The 17,627-nt window shown below is 49.8% G+C and overlaps 1 protein-coding gene across 1 annotated transcript in view; it reads right to left on the bottom strand.

Annotated features, from left to right (window-relative positions):
- GALNT18 (polypeptide N-acetylgalactosaminyltransferase 18) overlaps positions 1 to 17,627 on the bottom strand; it is a 353,046-nt gene that overhangs the window by 22,383 nt on the left and 313,036 nt on the right. The gene's annotated exons all lie outside the window — the stretch shown is intronic.

Below are 17,627 nucleotides of genomic sequence, written 5' to 3'. Positions count from 1 at the left end.
ATCAGCCTGGCTGGAACTGGGGTGCAATCTCCCCCACAGCCCCAAACCCTCAGTTCAGGCAGGGGAGTGAGGATCCCAGAGGGCCCTCCTGGAGTCACCCCTGGGAACCAGCAAGGGAACTGCCAGGTCATTTCCACCAGATCATTCACACTGAGTCCTGGGACGCCAAGAAAGGGTCTCAGGGGCCCCTGAAGACACTCAGGTCTGGGAGGACGGCTCACTGGGTGGGGTTCTAGGACCCCCTCTCCCAGCCCAACCTGGGCTTGCTTTCTTTATTCAACTTTCACATAACATTTTACTTGAACAAAAGGTTATGAAGAATTTACCAAAGAAGTCTGAAAACCACTGAGGTCAACCATGAGACCTTCATTTGGGAGAAGGTCATTAATGCCCAGTAAACCTTCATCAGCTTAAACCCCACCAATCGGAATTTGTGAACACTGGACGACCAGCTTTAACTTCCTGTCTCCAACCTCCTCCAGGCCGCTAGTACCATGCATTCTTTCGTAGGGTCAGTTTACGCATGTCCCAGTCATTCCGTCCCCTCTTCTGTCCAGGCTCCCATACCTGCACTGGCATACCTTAGCCTCTGTGGAAAGGCTGCAGCCCTCACAGCAAATCATGGGATGGGCAGGGGAAGGGGTGCTGCTGGTGGTGGGAGAGGGCCTCCTAGCAAATCAGGAACAGGGAACAAAATGGGGTAGGATAGATAACTTAATAATACATTTTCAAGGTACAGCAGAAGAACCGGCTCTCCTGCAAACAATGGCGTGTGGATTGTGAGCGACTCTGTTTCTTCCATTAAGCGATGTTTCCTTGGCAACACTGCTGGCCTATTGAGTAAGTGCCCTTGAAAAACGAGGTGTCTTAGAAACAGAGACACTCTCTCACCAGGAGATGGGGCGGCAGTGGTAGTATTTGGCTAAAACATTCCTCGGCCTGGAGAGGGGTGAGGGGGAGGCAGGGGGAGAGGCAGATGGGGACACGCTCAACAAGAAGCTCTAGAACAGGGAGAAAACAACTCTTTCAGAGTGCTTTCATGGGAAAAGTGGGGTCTTTGTGGACATTTCTTAGGATACTTGGAGGGGATCTGTACCCTGGAGGACTGTGGTGGCCCAGCTCTGTGTAGGGGTGGACGTCACCCCAGGGGAGTGACAGTCTAAGGGTTAGAAATTACACTAATTGGATGACCAGAGGGTATCAGAATGGGGGTGTTGACAAAGTCCATCAAAGGGTGAACCAACCTGGGGGCTGGAGGGTGGGTTTCCTGGACAAAGGGGAGAGGAGAAAGATCTGTGAGCAAATGAAATGGGGGAGGATAGAGAAATGAAGAGGACACAGTCCTAAATGCAATCAAGCTCGGGGTGTTCCTCACATCAGAATCACCTGCAGAACTTTAGAAACTATAAACACAGTCTTAGGGGTGGGGCCCAGGTGATTCCAGTGAGCAGCCAAGGTGGAAAACTGGGTGTATCGAGGGGCTGATGGCAGCCTCAGGAGTAAACGTAGCGCCAGCACATACAGCCAGCTGGCTTCCCAGCCTCCCTCTCATCGTGGGGGGCCAGCGGGATCTGTCTGCAGGGCATTGTTTGGAGGACTCTGAGAGGTTAGGATGCACTGTGTTTAGGACAACAGTTCTCAAAGTGTGGTCCCAGCACCAGACAGGAACTTGTTAGAAATGTATATTTTTTAAGCCCAACCCCAGGCATGTTGAATCAGAAACTCTAAGAGTAGGATTCAGGAATCTGAGCTTTCACAAGTCCTCCAGCGAAGTCTGATATAAGTGAACATTTGAGAAGTGCTCGTCTAGGAAACGGGTGGTCTGGTGGGCTTACAAGTCAAGAGGGCTCGGGTCTTCACTTAGCACCCCCACCCTCGCTGACTAGCTGGGAGCCACTCCGAGCCTCAGTTTCCTGACTGTAGAATACAGCTGTGGATGACGAGCCTTATCAGTCCTCTCGTCTGGCCGCAGGGACTGGGGCAGGAACCGGCAGCCAGGGAGAAAGGGAGAAAAGAGACCGGGGGGTCCTGCTGCCCTGCCTCAGTGCCCCCATGCCTGGGGTCCCCTCCCCGAGTCTGCCCGGCCAGTAGACCTGTTGTAAGATTCACAGAAACAGCGGGCAGTGTGTGGGCACGTTGGCTGGCTGGGGCAGAGGGGATAAGGAACAGGGCCTTGCTTTCTTAAATTTCAGTCTTGAGTGGCCACTGTGATGTTCGCAGTTTGTACTAGAAATGGCCTTTGTCTTCTTTACCAAGAATGAGCTGCTGGCTCTGCTGCAGGCAGGGAGGGCTGATTTAAGGGCTTGGTTACTGGTCATTAACCCCTTGACACAGAGGTTTCCATGCCGAGAGCTGCAGGGCACTGATGCTAAATCAGGAACAGAGAGGACTCATTTCCAAAATTATCTTATGTTCACTAACCACAGGACGGGTTATATTTAAGGAATGCAAACATTTGTAAACATTCTGTCTTGGTAACCGTGAAGGAGTGTACATGTGGAAAGCAAGGTCCCTTGCTCAGGAACCCCCTTTCTGCCCCTGCTCTCGTGAGTCCAGGAGGCAACAGGTGGTGAGGCTAAGCACATGAACCCCCCAGCCTTGTAACTGGCACTCAGCCCCTAGACAGCAATCCGTCTAGTTTAAGTCAGCAAATACTCCTTGGTGCCCTCTACGGTGTGGGCCTGTGCCAGGCAGAGAGGCGGCAGGTAGGGCCTCCCTCAGGGCTCTCAGACTGGAGGGGAGTCAGTCATGCTGAACAGGGCAGTCAGAATAGCCCCCTGGCCAAGCTTAGCACAGACTAGGAGCAGACCAAAGCGCTCGAGAACTGGGGGCCAGAGCTGGAGTGACGAACTCTACTGGGGGCTGGTCAGTGAGTGATGAGCTCTGAGAACAGCCTAGGAAGAGAGCATGGGTGCATGCTCAGTCGCTTCAGTCATGTCTGACTCTTCGTGCTCATATGGACTGTAGACTGCCAGGCTCCTCTGTCCATGGGATTCTCCAGGCAAGAATCCTGGATAGGGTTGCCATGCCCTCCTCTAGGGGATCTTCCAACCCAGGGATTGAGTCTCCTGTATCTCCTGCATTGCAGGAGAGTTCTTTACTGCTGAGTTACCAGGAAGCCCAGGAAGAGAGCAGTTTGCCTGGATAACTGACGAGGACAAGCAGCCTCTGGCAGAGCAACTGGGATACACAAGATCACCGAGGCCCAGTGCTGCACTGCCGTCTGGGGAAGGAGAATGCCTCGGGGACGGGGAGGTGAGCTGGGGAAGCAGCTTGGGGTCTGCAGCACTTGGACAGTGTCCTGATGGCCACGGGGAGCTGTGACTTCAGATTAACCAGCCCTCTGCTTGTCCGCACACATGGGGGATCCTCGGATGAGTTAAAGACATTTAAGGGGCCTGGCAGCGAGCTGAGGTTAGAGGTGACTCAGGCTGCTGGGCAGGAGTACCTGGGAAAGCCCGGTGGTGGGCTGGCAGGGCAGCCAGGAGAAGAGAGGAGCTTTGGACTGAGGGGTGGTCTCTGAACATAAGACTGAATAGAAAAGGCTAAGTCAGGCCCAACTTTTGCCTCCCACTGCGTGCCTGACCCCCTGAGGGAGGGCATGGCAACCCACTCCAGTATCCTTGTCTGGACAATCCCATGGACAGAGGAGCCTGGTGGGCTACAGTCTATAGGGTCACAAGGAGTCAGACACGCTGAGTGACTTAGCACCCGTGCAGCACGTGCACCTGAGCCGAGCAGCTGGGGAGCAGTCATGGGCACTACTGCTGGGCTCAGAAAGTCTGCCTTCGATTCCCGGCTGGCTGTGTGTTTTCATGTTTCATCCCAGGCTTTGTGCCCGAAGCACAGGTGTCAGCTCTGTACCACCACCTGTGAGGTTGTGTGCAGCCCAGCCAGTCCCATCAGCGACCCTAATCCCCGGCCTTGCACTGTCTGTTCTCCCTGGGTCTGCTGGGGTCTCCTGGCTAGGAGTATGTCCCAGTGAGCCCCTCATTCTCAGGAGAGAGCCGAGTGACAGGCGTCACCCTGGGGTTCCTGCATGGGAACCCGTGAGAAACCAGAGACAAACCGGAAAAGAAGGCTGCCGGATTCCTGATGTTGAGAGTCTCATTCACTTTCTTGTAATAGCAACTTGCTCACCCTGGCCATACGGGGAGGCCTGATCCACAGGCTGGCCAAGTAGAGCACCCCATTGCTTGGTCCAGGGTTGGTTCCAGAATGGGACCCAGTCTGGGCCAATAAAAGCCCCCTGGTTTCCCTGTTTGTGGGGCCAAGCTGGGAGGCTCTGCTGCCCTTTCTCGTCAGGTGAGTCGCAGAAGCCCTTTCCTCTTTGACTAAGGAGACAGTAAGTTTACACATAATGGAAACCAGAGTCATAGAGTGGTGAGAGAAAGAGAGAGAGAGGGAGGGAGGGAGAAAGTTAGGTAAATGCCTTTCAAGCCCGTGAATCCAGCCCTGCCTGAAGCCAGGACAGACATGAATTTGTCAATTACATTAGGTGATAAAATCTGTTTTGCATTTAAGTTGACTTCAGTTGAGTTTCTGTCACTTGGAACCAAGAATCTCAACTAATACAGAAAATACAGGAGACCTTTCCAGAATACCAAAGGGAATGAGGCAAAAGTTTCATGGAGTCATACAGCCCAGTAGCCCTTGGCACAGGGTGTATGCAGATATCATGCATGTATAACATTTATTCATTCTTATATTTATTATAAGAATGTTTTCAAATAAAGTACTGAAGTTCTGAATGTCTGCTTTTTTTTTTTTTTTACAAGGCAATCTCTCACTCATATGCATGCCAGTATACTTTCTTCAGAGAGTGAGAAGCTAGTGAGGCTAGAGGTTCACATGACCCTAGTAAATCCCCAGGAGTGGGCTGAGTGTCTGAACATTATTCATTATGTGGGTGTAAGCGGAGAATTTGAGAGCTGCAGAGGGAGCCCAAGTTTAGGGAAATAAGATCAGCACTGGTCCAGGATAAGGCAAGGAACAGGTGCCCTGGAATCGGGCTTGATGGCTGAGCCCATCATTTTCTGCAGCCTCCAGTGTCTGTCTCGAGGGAGCAGTGCCAGCCAACTGCCCCGGCCTGGACCTCAGACCCACACCCAGTTCTGCTCCTGCCACCCCTCCCTTACCCCTCCTGCAGAGTCTCTGTCTGCACCCCGCACCTGACACAGGTGCCTGCCTGAACAGCTCTTCCAGCAGAATCCCACGGATGGAGGCTGCAGATGAAGGCTACTTCAGGCAGAAGCACACTGCCGAGGGACAGATCAATAGCCCCACCCATAGCAATGGCCAGTGAGGTGGGTCAGGGTCTGCGCTTGTCACAGAGAGGAAGCATGGCAAGGATGGGTGCTGCTGTCAGAAGCAGGCAAGGAGGGCAGACCCAGCGACTGGTGCCGGCAGCTGCGAAGAGGCAGGACTGAGCCTGTGATGCCTAACAGTGAACCATCTCCCCCGAGAATGGCTCTGCCCAGGGATGGGCCCCTGGCGGTCTGTATGCTGTGACACTACCACCTGCCCACTGGGGAAAATAGAGCTGTTAAGGGGTTGAGAAGCCTCCCTCCTCCCAGGAATTTAAACCATGAAATGGAGAGACAGAGATGAGGCAGTGCGATAGCTATTAATAAGACACATTTAGGGGAACTCCCTAGAGAAGATCTATGAACTTGTACTGCTGAGGGCTGCCCCATTTCTGCCTTTCCCCAGGCAACCCTCCTTTTGAGTCTAGAAATGAATCACTATTGGCTTTCTCTAACAGCACCCACCCTTTTTGTTTAGCTTAAGCTACCCGTATCTGCTTCAGCTCTTGATGATTGTCACTCCTTTCTATCAAGTCCAGTTGTGCAAGTAAAAACAGCTGTCTGTTGCTTATCTGTGCTTTCTCCATCTTCAAGAAAGCTCACACACCTGCTGTCTGCCTGCTGGCCCTTTGTAGGTCCTTATTCTGGAAGGTGCTTTTCAAAACCCTTTAAAGCTGTGTCTGGTCGTCTACCACCCACTCCATCTGCTCTCTGACAAACAGCTAAGAGCATATCACATGCCCTGAGGAAAACACGCCCTGGCATTCCTCTCTTCAAAACAGTGTCTGCCAACTCTGCATCCGCCTGTGACAATCAATGCTGGCTCCTTAGTGCCTCTAACAGATTGACTCACTGTCCTGTCCTGCCACCCCGTGCCTCCCTCCAGACCGAGCTCTGGTATGTCCCTTCGTCATTAGTGTCAGACTGGGCCACGTGCCTTTAACCAATGGAACGTGAGTGGGAGAGACTCGTGTCATTTCCAGTCAGAAGCTGTAAGAGCAATCATGTCATCTGCCGTGTCTCCTTCTGCTCTCGGCCACTGGACTGGCAGTGTCCCAGGGCAGGGCTGCTCCGCTGGTCCCAGACAAAGACGAGGTGACGCAGAGCTGTAGCTGAATCCTGATGACCATGTAGCCTGAGCAAGAACTCAGTACTTTTTGTTGTAAGACCTTGAGATTTGGGGGTCATCAGCCTAAGTTGAACGATTAAGAAACTGATTCTAGATAAGGAGTACTGCCAAACCCTAAAATGTGAGACACTGACTTTGAAGCCACAAGGTGGGTGGTAAGGAACCACCCCTGGAGGTATAAAGACGGTGACCTCTTTATGCAGTGGTGAAATACTTGACTAAACTGTTGCCTGCCATAAGCTGGTAGACAAAACATGGCAAGTGAGCTTGTGCTTTCCATGAAGAGCATGCCTTTGTTACTGTCGGCTGCTCGTGACAAGCACTGCAAAAGGAAGATAAGGTCAACAAAGACTTGGACATGGAGCATGATAAAGAAATGTTTGTTATTGTAAGGCACTGGGATTTTGAGGTCATCTGTTACTGGAGCATAACGAAGCCTGAACTGGCTGACACCTATTTTGCTATGCTCCCTCAGCAAACAATCACACACAGATAGAATCACAAAATGCGATGCGTGAGCTTAAAGACGAGTAAAAGGGGTTTGCAAAGTATATACCGAGAGGACTTGCTCCAGCAGGGAAGGGGAGGGAGAAGGATCCAAGAAGGACTGACTCTGGATGCATGTTCCCAGTCTCATTCATTAGCTGTGTGACTGTAGACAATTGACTTGGCCATTCATTCTTTTGATTTACTCATCTGTGAAAGCAGGAGATAACAACAGTACCCATGCATGTTGATGGGGGACTGCCTTGTACTAGTTAACGTTAGCCATTAGTAATGCTCCAGCAACATCGGTCTTTCCCAATCAGATTCCAAGATCTCTAAGGGTTGGGACCGTGCTTGTCTTGCTCACGATTGTATCTCTCTTATCCAACCCAGAGCTTAATGTGTAACATATACTCAAAACATATTAGTTGATTAGATGAATCAGTTACTAAACTATTCCAGGGACACTGAACTCCAGCTCAGACATCCATCCAGGCTCCCTCCCTTGTGCCGGTCACATTCCTTACTCTAAGAGTCCTCTAAGCTTCTCTCTGTTTAGTTTTGGATCAGTACCTTGTAGCTTCATGTAGCCTTGTGGATTAGTAGTTCGGCCAGAAAAGGATTCTCTCTCCAAGATAAGATTCTCAATATTTGCCCCAGCACACCATCTGTGCCAGGCCTAACTCTTACCTACCCCTCATGAGCAATGAGGGGCTTGCTCCCTTCCTGCCACACTACAGCTGTTAACCTGCACTGAATTGAGAAGATCTTACTAACAGAATGTTCCCAGGAAGAGTGTGTGTGTGTATTTCATAGAGTTTTTAACATGCGGTCAATGGTGACCTAGACTCACAAGTAATCTCAGTGATTTGGAAGATGGAGGAAAGAATATGGTAATAAAATCTACGGGTTAAGATCCAGCAGGGAGAAGTTAGCCCAGAAAAATGGGCTTCCTGAGGATGAAATATTGGTGCTTGATTTCGATTTGCAAATATAACTCTTCCTGTTTCATATGTTCCAGCACCATCCCCCATGCCATCTCTCTTCCCTGGGAAGAGTATAACCTGATATACTGGGGAAAAAAGGTCCATCCCACATCTCTACTGGATGTCACAGGCCTCAGATAGCAACGCCTGATGGGCTGCACTGGGACGGGGAAACTGAGGCCGTTCCTCTGGGGACTCCTCTTCTTGCCATCCCACAAGATAGGCACTCCATTATTATTTTTTGTATGAATGAATGAACAAATGAATGAGTGAATTAGTGAGATAATACAAAGTGAACACAGTAGGACATTGTGATATATTATAAAAATAGTTACAGGTTTTCCTCATCCTTGCACTGAACACTTTGCAAGGTGACTTTGTTACTCCTCCTTTCAAAGATGGAGTCTGTCTCTCTGCCCATTGAGTTTGTGCTTGGCTGTGTGACTTCTCTGACTTCTGAAAAAGTTTCCATAGGCAAACGTCATCCAAGCAGAGACAGGAAAAACATTCATGTGGTCATGCTTGCTGTTTCTTGCTGCCCTTAGAATCCCTGTCACCAGCATCATGTGAAGCAGCCTGGAGTAGCCTACTGGATGAGAAACCACTCACGGCCCAGAAGCACCATGACTCCAGCAGTCAGTCAACCCACTTCCAGAAGCTGACTCAACCAGCTAACCAGCAACTGGCCACAGCTGCCTGACTGAGCCCAGCAGAAGACAGGGCCAGCACAGCTCAGCCAAAACTGTGGACCCTCAGAATCTGGAGCTAAGTCAACGGATGTGTCTTAAGCCACTAAACCCTGGGGTAGTTTGCTATGTAGCAGAAGTGTACTCATTCAGGTCACTCACTTCACAGGTGTATCAAAGATGCTCAGTGTTTTACAAACACAATTCCTTAATCCTCAAAATAACCCTGCATAAGTGGGGGTGCTATCCACTGTTAGGTGAGAAAACAGAATTAGATAGAGGTAAGCAGACAGCAAATGGCAGAGCTGGGAGCTGAACTCGGGTCATCTGGCTCTATAGCCCAGCTCTCAATCACTCCAATATCCTGCTTTTAACTAAAGAAAGAAAGGAAGGCTCAATTCCACCCTTTCCCATGTGAGCTGTGCTCCTGACATGTCTTTCTGCCCTTCTTTTGCCCCATGCATCCTACTCTTTCTTTAGGGTCCAGGCGCAGCTCCTCCTCCAGGAAGGCTTTCCTGACTCTTCAGGTTGCCAAGACCCAGTTCTCTTTGCCCTTGGAAGCTGAGACTCTGATTGCTTTTTCCAGCTGAAAGGAGGCTTCACGGAGTCCTGCTGACCCTGGACCGAAAGCAGCATGACATGACCAGGACAGAGTTCTACTGCAGGTGTGGTACGCGGTCTCCACACTGTACCCGTGGAGCGAGCTTTGGAAGTGGGTGCTTTGTCCTGACCACAGAACCTGGGGGCTGAGGGTAACTGCAGTGGCAGCAGGAAAGGGGATGTGGTCCCCTCACATTCTTTCCCTCTCACCCTCCCAGTTCCCATGGGGCCTAAACATGCACCTAAGATTTAATTTGTGTTGTCTTTACGGGACTTTCTCACCCTCTCTCACCCCCGATATGTTCTGTGTGTACTTCTTCTCCTGGTTGATCTTTTCTGATTTGCTTTCCTCCTAAGCTTCACTTTAGGGCTCCCCTGGTGGCTCAGAGGTTAAAGCGTCTGCCTGCAATGCAGGAGACCTAAGTTCGACCCCTGGGTCAGGAAGATCCCCTGGAGAAGGAAATGGCAACCCACTCCAGTATTCTTGCCTGGAGAATCCCATGGACAGAGGAGCCTGGTGGGCTACCGTCCACAGGGTTGCAAAAAGTCGGACACGACTGAGCGACTTCAGTTTCAGTTTCAGTTAAGCTTCACTTTGAGTCTTCTGAAAACACCTATTAAAATCCTGGTGTATTTCAAAGACAGTCCTTTCCAACCAAAAGGGCCTTTGCCTGTCTAGATGGTTAGGCCCTTCAATATGGCTATTCTCTTGCTCTCTACAGATCCCCGGCTTCACTCACATGACTATCCAATCCTCTTACTTATAGGGCTCAGTAAGCCCCTGGAAACTGATGAGTCTACCTGACCTCAATCTGCCCTATGGACGGTAGCCTCCTTCCCCTCCTAGTAGCAAAGACTGCTGCCACGTCCTGTCCACCCTCTGCGCACATGGTGGGGTGTCACCCTTTGTGTAAGATCCCTGGGTCCAATGAGCCATTGATGTCTCTGTTGCTGTCCCTGGGCTTTTTCTTCAGTCTCGGGGCTAAGCAACTACAAGGCTGGCAGGCCTATGGGATGTAGCCCCACATTGTCCCTACCAAAATAGCTTTCCTGGAGGGTACCGCCACTCTTGTGTGCCTCTGAAACGTGCTGATTCTCTCATCAGGGACATGGGATGGAGTCGACCCTCTCCTCTCCCTGTAGCTCTCCTTCCACACCTCGCTCCTCCATCCTGGCATAGAAACATCTCCACCTTAAGTATCAGACATTAGACACCACTGCACTCTGCACACTTTGTTCTCATCAGGTGCTTCCCAGGTAGCTGTCACATCCTGGGATGTGACAAAGACAAAGGTCTTTGGCATCAGGCTCATCCCTCTATATCCCGCCAGCAAGACTTTGGCATCTCAATCAATGAATGCACCATGGCCTCAATTCCAGGGAGGGCCACCCGCCCCCAGGCCCCAGCTCTCAGTGCTTGAACTGCTGTGCCCCTGAAATCTTAATCTTGATTACTCCCTCTTTTACTTCCCAAATGCCTTCTCATCAACCTGAAACCTTCAGAATAATAACCCTTTTCTACCTTCCTCTCCCTTCTGGCCTCTCAAGTCCCTAGAAAGGCTGTACTCACATTCTTGCAATCACCCCCTTGCCATCATCTTCAAGTCTTTAATTCCTCATTTTTTTCTGTCTTTCACACCCTGTAAACCCCACCTCTGCAGCCTCATTCACCTTCTCCACACCTGTACCCTGGATGTAGCGTGTGTGTTATGTTGCTTCAGTCATGTGTGACTCTTAGCGACCCCATAGACTGTAGCCCGCCAAGCTCCTCTGTTCACGGAGTTCTCCAGGTAAGAATACTGGAGTGGTTTGCCATTTCCTCCTCCAGGGGCTCTCCCCAAGCAGGGAAAGAACCTGTGTCTCTTATGTCTTTTACACTGGCAGGGGGGTTCTTTACCACTAGTGCCACCTGGGAAGCCTCCATCCTTTCTGTAACTCCAAGAAAAGTCATAGCACCAGGCAAGTTAGACCCATCACAAGCTCCTGGTCTTCAACATCAGGGGGCCCCTGCAGAAATACCTGGTGTTCCTTCTTCAGGTGCCTGCCGAGCCTCTGCACCACTTCCCCTGAGCATGCTTCCTAAATTTTCTTTACTCTCTAATGCAGCCAGATCCCCCCGCTCTACTTGCAAGGCAACTGCCAACTTATTCCTTTTGAACCACCCTCCATCCTGCCCTTGAGCCTCAGAGGCAACTGTTCTTCTCCAATCCCAGTGCTCACCCCTGGCCTTGGCCCCCATCCTCTCCCATCCCTGCTCTATGCCCATCCTGAGAATGTGGCTTCATTCTCTTTCCAGTAGACATCTTTCTCTATAGACTTCTCATGTTCCTTTATTGCTTTCCTTAAAAAGCACATCTTAATACACATGGCCTTATCTCAACCCCACTCACTTCTAAAAGGCAGCCCCTTTGTCCATCCTTTCGTAGCAAACTCGGAGGAAGAGGAGTCTTCACTCATTGGCTCCTCCTCACTCACTTCCCTGGATGGAGACTCTCTGGCTACCAGGTCCTTCTAGTCTTTCCACAACTACCACCTACATCATAGGGGATAGAATGTCCCCATCACATCAGCAGTCCTCATTTTCCAGGGCAAAATTTGTGTGCATACACACGTGTTAGGCCTCTTGAGTCGTGTCTGACTCTTTGCAACCCCGTGGACCGTAGTCCGCCAGGATCCTCTGTCCATGGGGATTCTCCAGGCAAGAATATTGGAGTGGGTTGCCATGCCCCCCTCTAGGGGAATTTCCTGACCCACAGATGGAACCGGCATCTCCTGTGACTCCTGCATTGCAGGTGGATTCTTTACTGCTCAGCCACCCAGGAGGCCGGCCAGGGTGAAACTTGCCACCCCAGAAACCCCCAGGGGGATTGAGAAGGTGAATACTGATCAGCCCATACTGTGGTCATCACTTAAAAGGCTTAAATTTTCCATGAATTTAGTCATTTCTGTATCCAACACAAATTTGTTAAGCACCTATAATGCCCCAGACAAACATGACTGTTTTCTGAGTAGCCCAGGATGTTCCGAGGAGCTAAAGATACTGCAGAGACATAAATGTGTTTTGTAGCTCAATTCTACAAGAATTAAGACCAGCGGGTCCTTTTTCCTACAGAAGAAAGGTATGAAATTTTCCTTTTAAGCATGTCCTTCACCCAAGTCAACCCCACTCCCACACATGTTCCCGCATTTCAGAATGTATTTTTGAGCAAGGAAAAAAATAAAGCTGTTCTGGTGATAGATTTAGAGAGCCCAGCTCTGCTGAAATTCCCAGTGTATTAACACAGTGCTAACCTCAGGGACTCCGCTAAAACTCGACACTGGCAGGACTAATGTACAGCAGTGAATAGATTTCAAGAAAAGCAGCTGGGACAAAGGCAGTGCGGGGACAATGGAGGCAGCTGGGAAAATCAAATAGAAGGCTCCATTTCAGCCCATGATATATTCTGAACACGTCTACTTAGAAACTTTCTTGAAACAGACAAGCATGTTCTTAAGCTTTCCTGATGTAAACACAATTCAGACATCCCCACTCAATGCCACCAGCCATTTTCAAGTCCCCACGACTATTTCTTACACTCCTTTGTCACATTCTTAGCGAGGGGGTGGTACGACCTCCTCCAGGGGACCCTTGGGAATGCTTGGGGGATGATTTGGTCCCACGCTGACACTCATGATAGTCAGGGTGCAGGGATGCTAAACATCCTGCATTGAGAAGGATAGTCCCATGCAGTGAAGAACTGCCCCAGCCAAAATGCCACTACCATCCTAATAAAAAGCAGCAGGGCAGGAGGGGGCAGCCCACTTCTTGATGGCTAGTGCTTTGTGCAAAGGGCAGTGAGAACTCATATAGACTATGTGGAAAACTCCCCACTCCCTGCTCCAAATGGATGAAAGAAAGAGGGAGTGCCCTTGAACAGGTGTGGAATGTACCTGTGCTGTTCAGGAGTAGTCTCTCTCCTGAGACGGAATGCCTGCAACTTAGATTTTGTCGTTGGCTTAATGTTCTGATCCTGGGCTCTCCTCAGTGCAGTTGTGCAAAACCAGCTTGAGTGGGGGATTGAGTTATAGAAAGCTCTGGGGGTGGGATGTGTGTGTAAGTACAGCCCTGCCAATAGGGCAACCCTTAGAGTCTGAGCGGAAAAGGCAATGGCACCCAACTCCAGTACTGTTGCCTGGAAAATCCCATGGATGGAGGACCCTGGTAGGCTGCAGTCCATGGGGTCACTGAGAGTCAGACATGACTGAACGACTTGACTTTCACTTTCATGCATTGGAGAAGGAAATGGCACAGTGTTCTTGCCTGGAGAATCTCAGGGACGGGGGAGCCTGGTAGGCTGCCGTCCATGGGGTCACACAGAGTCGGACACGACTGAAGTGACTTAGCAGTAGAGTCTGAGAGTCTTTCTCGCTGGGGGTTGGGTCAAATGGAAAGGCAGCTGATAACTGGGTGACTTGAATGTGTCACCTGATTGCCTTGACCCTGGTTTCTCTCCTGTACACATAGAGTAATAGCAGCACCTCCTTCCCAGGGCTCTTGGGGATTTCAACAGAGATTATACACACAGAGCATTTAGAAAAATGCCTAGAAACAGTAAACAATAAATGTAGGCTGTTATTAGCATTATCTTTATTTAGACTAGCAAGTTCCCCAAACTGTTGAGAGATTGCCCCAACCAGAACAAGAAGCCACATTACTCAGCCCAGTTCTGTGCCAGGCTTGGTGCCAGACACACGAGAGTTTGTTACTTAACTCCAAGTACCCACCCGCATTTTCCTGATCAGGAAGCTGAGGCTCAGGGAAGTACAGTGACTTGTCAGAGAACACAAAACAAAGTCCTGGGAGGCTGGTTCAGTGACCCATCTGCAAGGCCCAAGGCCTGGGAGGCGAAGCTCTCTAAGAGTGGCAGGCTGGTGGTGGGTGGGAGGCTCAGACCCTGGGTAGTGAGCCGGAACTGGTCTCCTCATTGCTGGCCCACTGTGGGGCCTCTGATGACCGCTGCTTCCCAGTCTGTGGGAGATTAATAAAAGGGACACAGAACTTGCTGTTTACAACTCTAATTGTGGAGTTCGGACATGAAGTGAAGAACATATCATGTGAAATGAATAACAAGCCAAGTGGCTCCCGCTGAAGCTGGGGGAGCAGCCCGTGCTAAGTTGCTTCAGTCCTGTCTGACTCTTTGCAACCCTGTGGACTATAGCCTGCCAGGCTCCTCTGTCGAAGGAATTTTCCAGGCAAGAATACTGGAGTGGGTTGCTCTGCCCTCCTCCAGGGGATCTTCCTGACCCATGGATCGAACCCACGCCTCTTACACCTCCTGCATTGGCAGGTGGGTTCTTTACCACTAGACTGCCTGGGAAGCCAGGGAGCAGCCCAGGGTTCAGCATCGCTCGGGGGAGGAGGAGGTCACCGCTGCAGCACTGACATCTGGGCAGCAGACCCGTCTGTCCGCTGTCGCCCTGTGCGCCTGCACCACACACCAAGCACATGTCTGGGCCATGGCTCCGCTCCGTGTGTCACTACTGAACGGGAAATGGCAGTGCGGTGCTTTCCTAAAGCAGGGTGGGGCCAGCTCCAGGCAGATGCTCACAGGCAGGCCCAGTGGGTGTCAGTGATGGAGACGGAGCCCTGTGATGGTCACCGAGGCCACGCCCTGTGGAGGAGCCAGATCTGGGAGGTAGTGCTGTGAGAGAAACAGCAGGGGGTCTGCCTGCTCCTCCCGCCCTCAAGTGTTCCCCTTCTGCTCACATGGAGAGGCTGCCCTTGGGCGTGACATAATCACACCAACCATCGTGTCCTAGGCACTGGGCTAGGTGCTGTCACATATGGGCCATCAGAACCCTCAGGCCCATTTAGTGAAGCCCCTGTTCAGGGGTTACAACTGGCATTAGAAAGATGGAGTCACCAGCCACAATCACACATGTGCTGTGGGAAGTATTGGGCCTAGATCCCAGCCTCGCCTGACCCCAAGTTTGTGAAGGTACAATCACACTGCCCTGAGTCCTCTGGTGCAAACGCTATCCCCTCGAACAAGTGGCCTGCACATGGATGGGGGAGTGCTGAGGGATGGCTGCCCATAGAGTGTGCAGAAAGTGGGTCGTCCCAGGGCCAGGCATTGCATCACCCCAGAGGCCTCACTCACCCTGTATTCCATAGAAATGGTGGCCCCTGGAATCATGTGTGGTTATAGCTTAGAGACCGATAGAGAGCCACTTTATAACCCAGTGATTCCATTCCTGAGTATTTATCCAAAAAATCCAAAACCACTAATTAGAAAAGGTACGTGGCACCCCAATGTTTGTAGCAGCACTATCTACAATTGCCAAGATGTGGGAGTAAGCTAAGTGTCCATCAACAGATGAATGGATAGAGAAGATGTGGTTCATAGATACAATGGAACACTACTCAGCCAGGAAAAGGAACAAAATTTGCCATTTGCAGTGACGTGGATGGACTTGCAGTGAGACAAGGCAGACAGAGAAAGACAAACATTGTATGATAGCACTTACATGTGGAATCTAAAAATAATGCAAGCCAGTGAGTATAACAAAAAAGGAACATACTCACAGATACAAAGATCAGAGAAGTGGTTACCAGTGGAGAGAGAGGCAAGGCAAGGGTGGGAACTAACAGGTACCTACTAGAAGGCAATGGCACCCCACTCCAGTACTCTTGCCTGGAAAATCCCATGGAAGGAGGAGCCTGGTGGGCTGCAGTCCATGGGGTCACTGAGGGTCGGACACAACCGAGCAACTTCACTTTCACTTTTCACTTTCATGCATTGGAGAAGGAAATGGCAGCCCACTCCAGTGTTCTTGCCTGGAGAATCCCAGGGACAGGGGAGCTTGGTGGGCTGCCGTCTATGGGGTCACACAGAGTCGGACACGACTGAGGTGACTTAGCTGCAGCATTAGGCACATCATAAGCTACAAGGATATATTTTACAACATTGGGAATATAACCAATTTTGTAACAACTGTAAATGGACTTGTTGTTTGGTTACTAAGCTGTGCCCTACTCTTTGTGACCCCATGGAGTATATCTGGCCAGGTGCCTCTGTCCATGGGATTTCCAGGCAAGAATACTGGAATGGGTTGCCATTTCCTTCTCCAGGGGATCTTCCTGACCTAGGGATCAAACCCATGTCTCCTGCACTGGCAGGTGGATTCTTTACCACTGAGCCACCAGGGAAGCCGAATAAATGAAGTATAATCTTTAAAACTGTGAATCACTATTTGCACACCTGTAACATATAATATTGTATAGTAATTATACTTCAATTAAAACAAACAAAAAAAGAATTATAAAGGATTCAACCTGCTAACAAGCTAACCTAATGGATGTTGGTAGAAAACACGACTTCTGGGTCAGGAACAAAGGACCATTATCCTCTGTATCTTACCACAGTCCATTTCTACTTTACTGAAAGAGTTAACAATTTACAGAATTTTTATTAATAAAAACATGATCAAATTAGTATTTGGAAGCTCTAAGGATTGTATTGTAAAATAAAATATTAAATGCAGAAGATGTCTTAAGAAATGAAGGGACCCTGTGTGGATTAGTCCTTGAACAATTCAGACTTGGAGGTGGCCAGCTAGAGCTTCAGGCCTGGGTGAGGCTCCTCCCAGACTGTAATTGAGTCAGGACCCTGTACTAACAGTCCTCAGCTGACACCTGGGTGATACAACCACACACGAGGAGCCAAGAAACAAACTCAGGGAAGTTTTTCAAAACCTTACAACAACTTGATGCCTGGCATTCTTATTTATTTATAGATAAAAATTGTAGAGAAGTGAAGAAGTCCGCCAAAGTTCGCAGAGAAGTGGCTGGCGATTTAAATTCTCAGCCCACGAAGTAAAACTTTTCAACTGTCTCTGAGATGTTACTTGAAAGTTCTGGGGATGCAAACACAGTGCAAGAAAGGCCTCTAACACCCCATGCGTTGGTCTTGGGAGCACTGCCAACCAGGCCAGGGGTGATGGCTTTATTATGACCCCGTGTGGGAATGGCAGTTTCTAGAGAGTGATTAGCAGACAAATAAGCTAATCCTTTCTCTCATTTCTCTCTCTCTCTCTCTGCCTGTGTGTGTACATGTACGGAGAGCCAAGTGAGAAAAAATGAATAAATTCTAAAAATTCCAAAAAGCGAAGGAAACAAATTCCATTTACAATCCCACACTTCTCTTAAACACATTACCTGATCTAACATGAAATTCATCTCCAGGATGAGTTCTAATCTTTATACCTTGAGTCAAAAACACTTCCTGAAGCATAAATGTGACAGCTTCGGTATTTCAAAAATTTTAGAAGGAATTAAAGTCCCTTTCATCTTCCTTCTTCTACGGAATTTGCTTTCCTATAGAAAAAACACCTACCCCTGCCCACTCCATTCCCATCCCCACCGCCCCACCGGGTGTCTTTCACAGGCTAGAAG

Source organism: Bos indicus, chromosome 15 (genome assembly GCF_029378745.1).
Source record: "Bos indicus isolate NIAB-ARS_2022 breed Sahiwal x Tharparkar chromosome 15, NIAB-ARS_B.indTharparkar_mat_pri_1.0, whole genome shotgun sequence".
NCBI classification, from domain to species: domain Eukaryota; kingdom Metazoa; phylum Chordata; class Mammalia; order Artiodactyla; family Bovidae; genus Bos; species Bos indicus.
The sequence above is the reverse complement of the archived record's forward strand: the minus strand, read 5'-3'. Positions and strand labels throughout refer to the sequence as shown.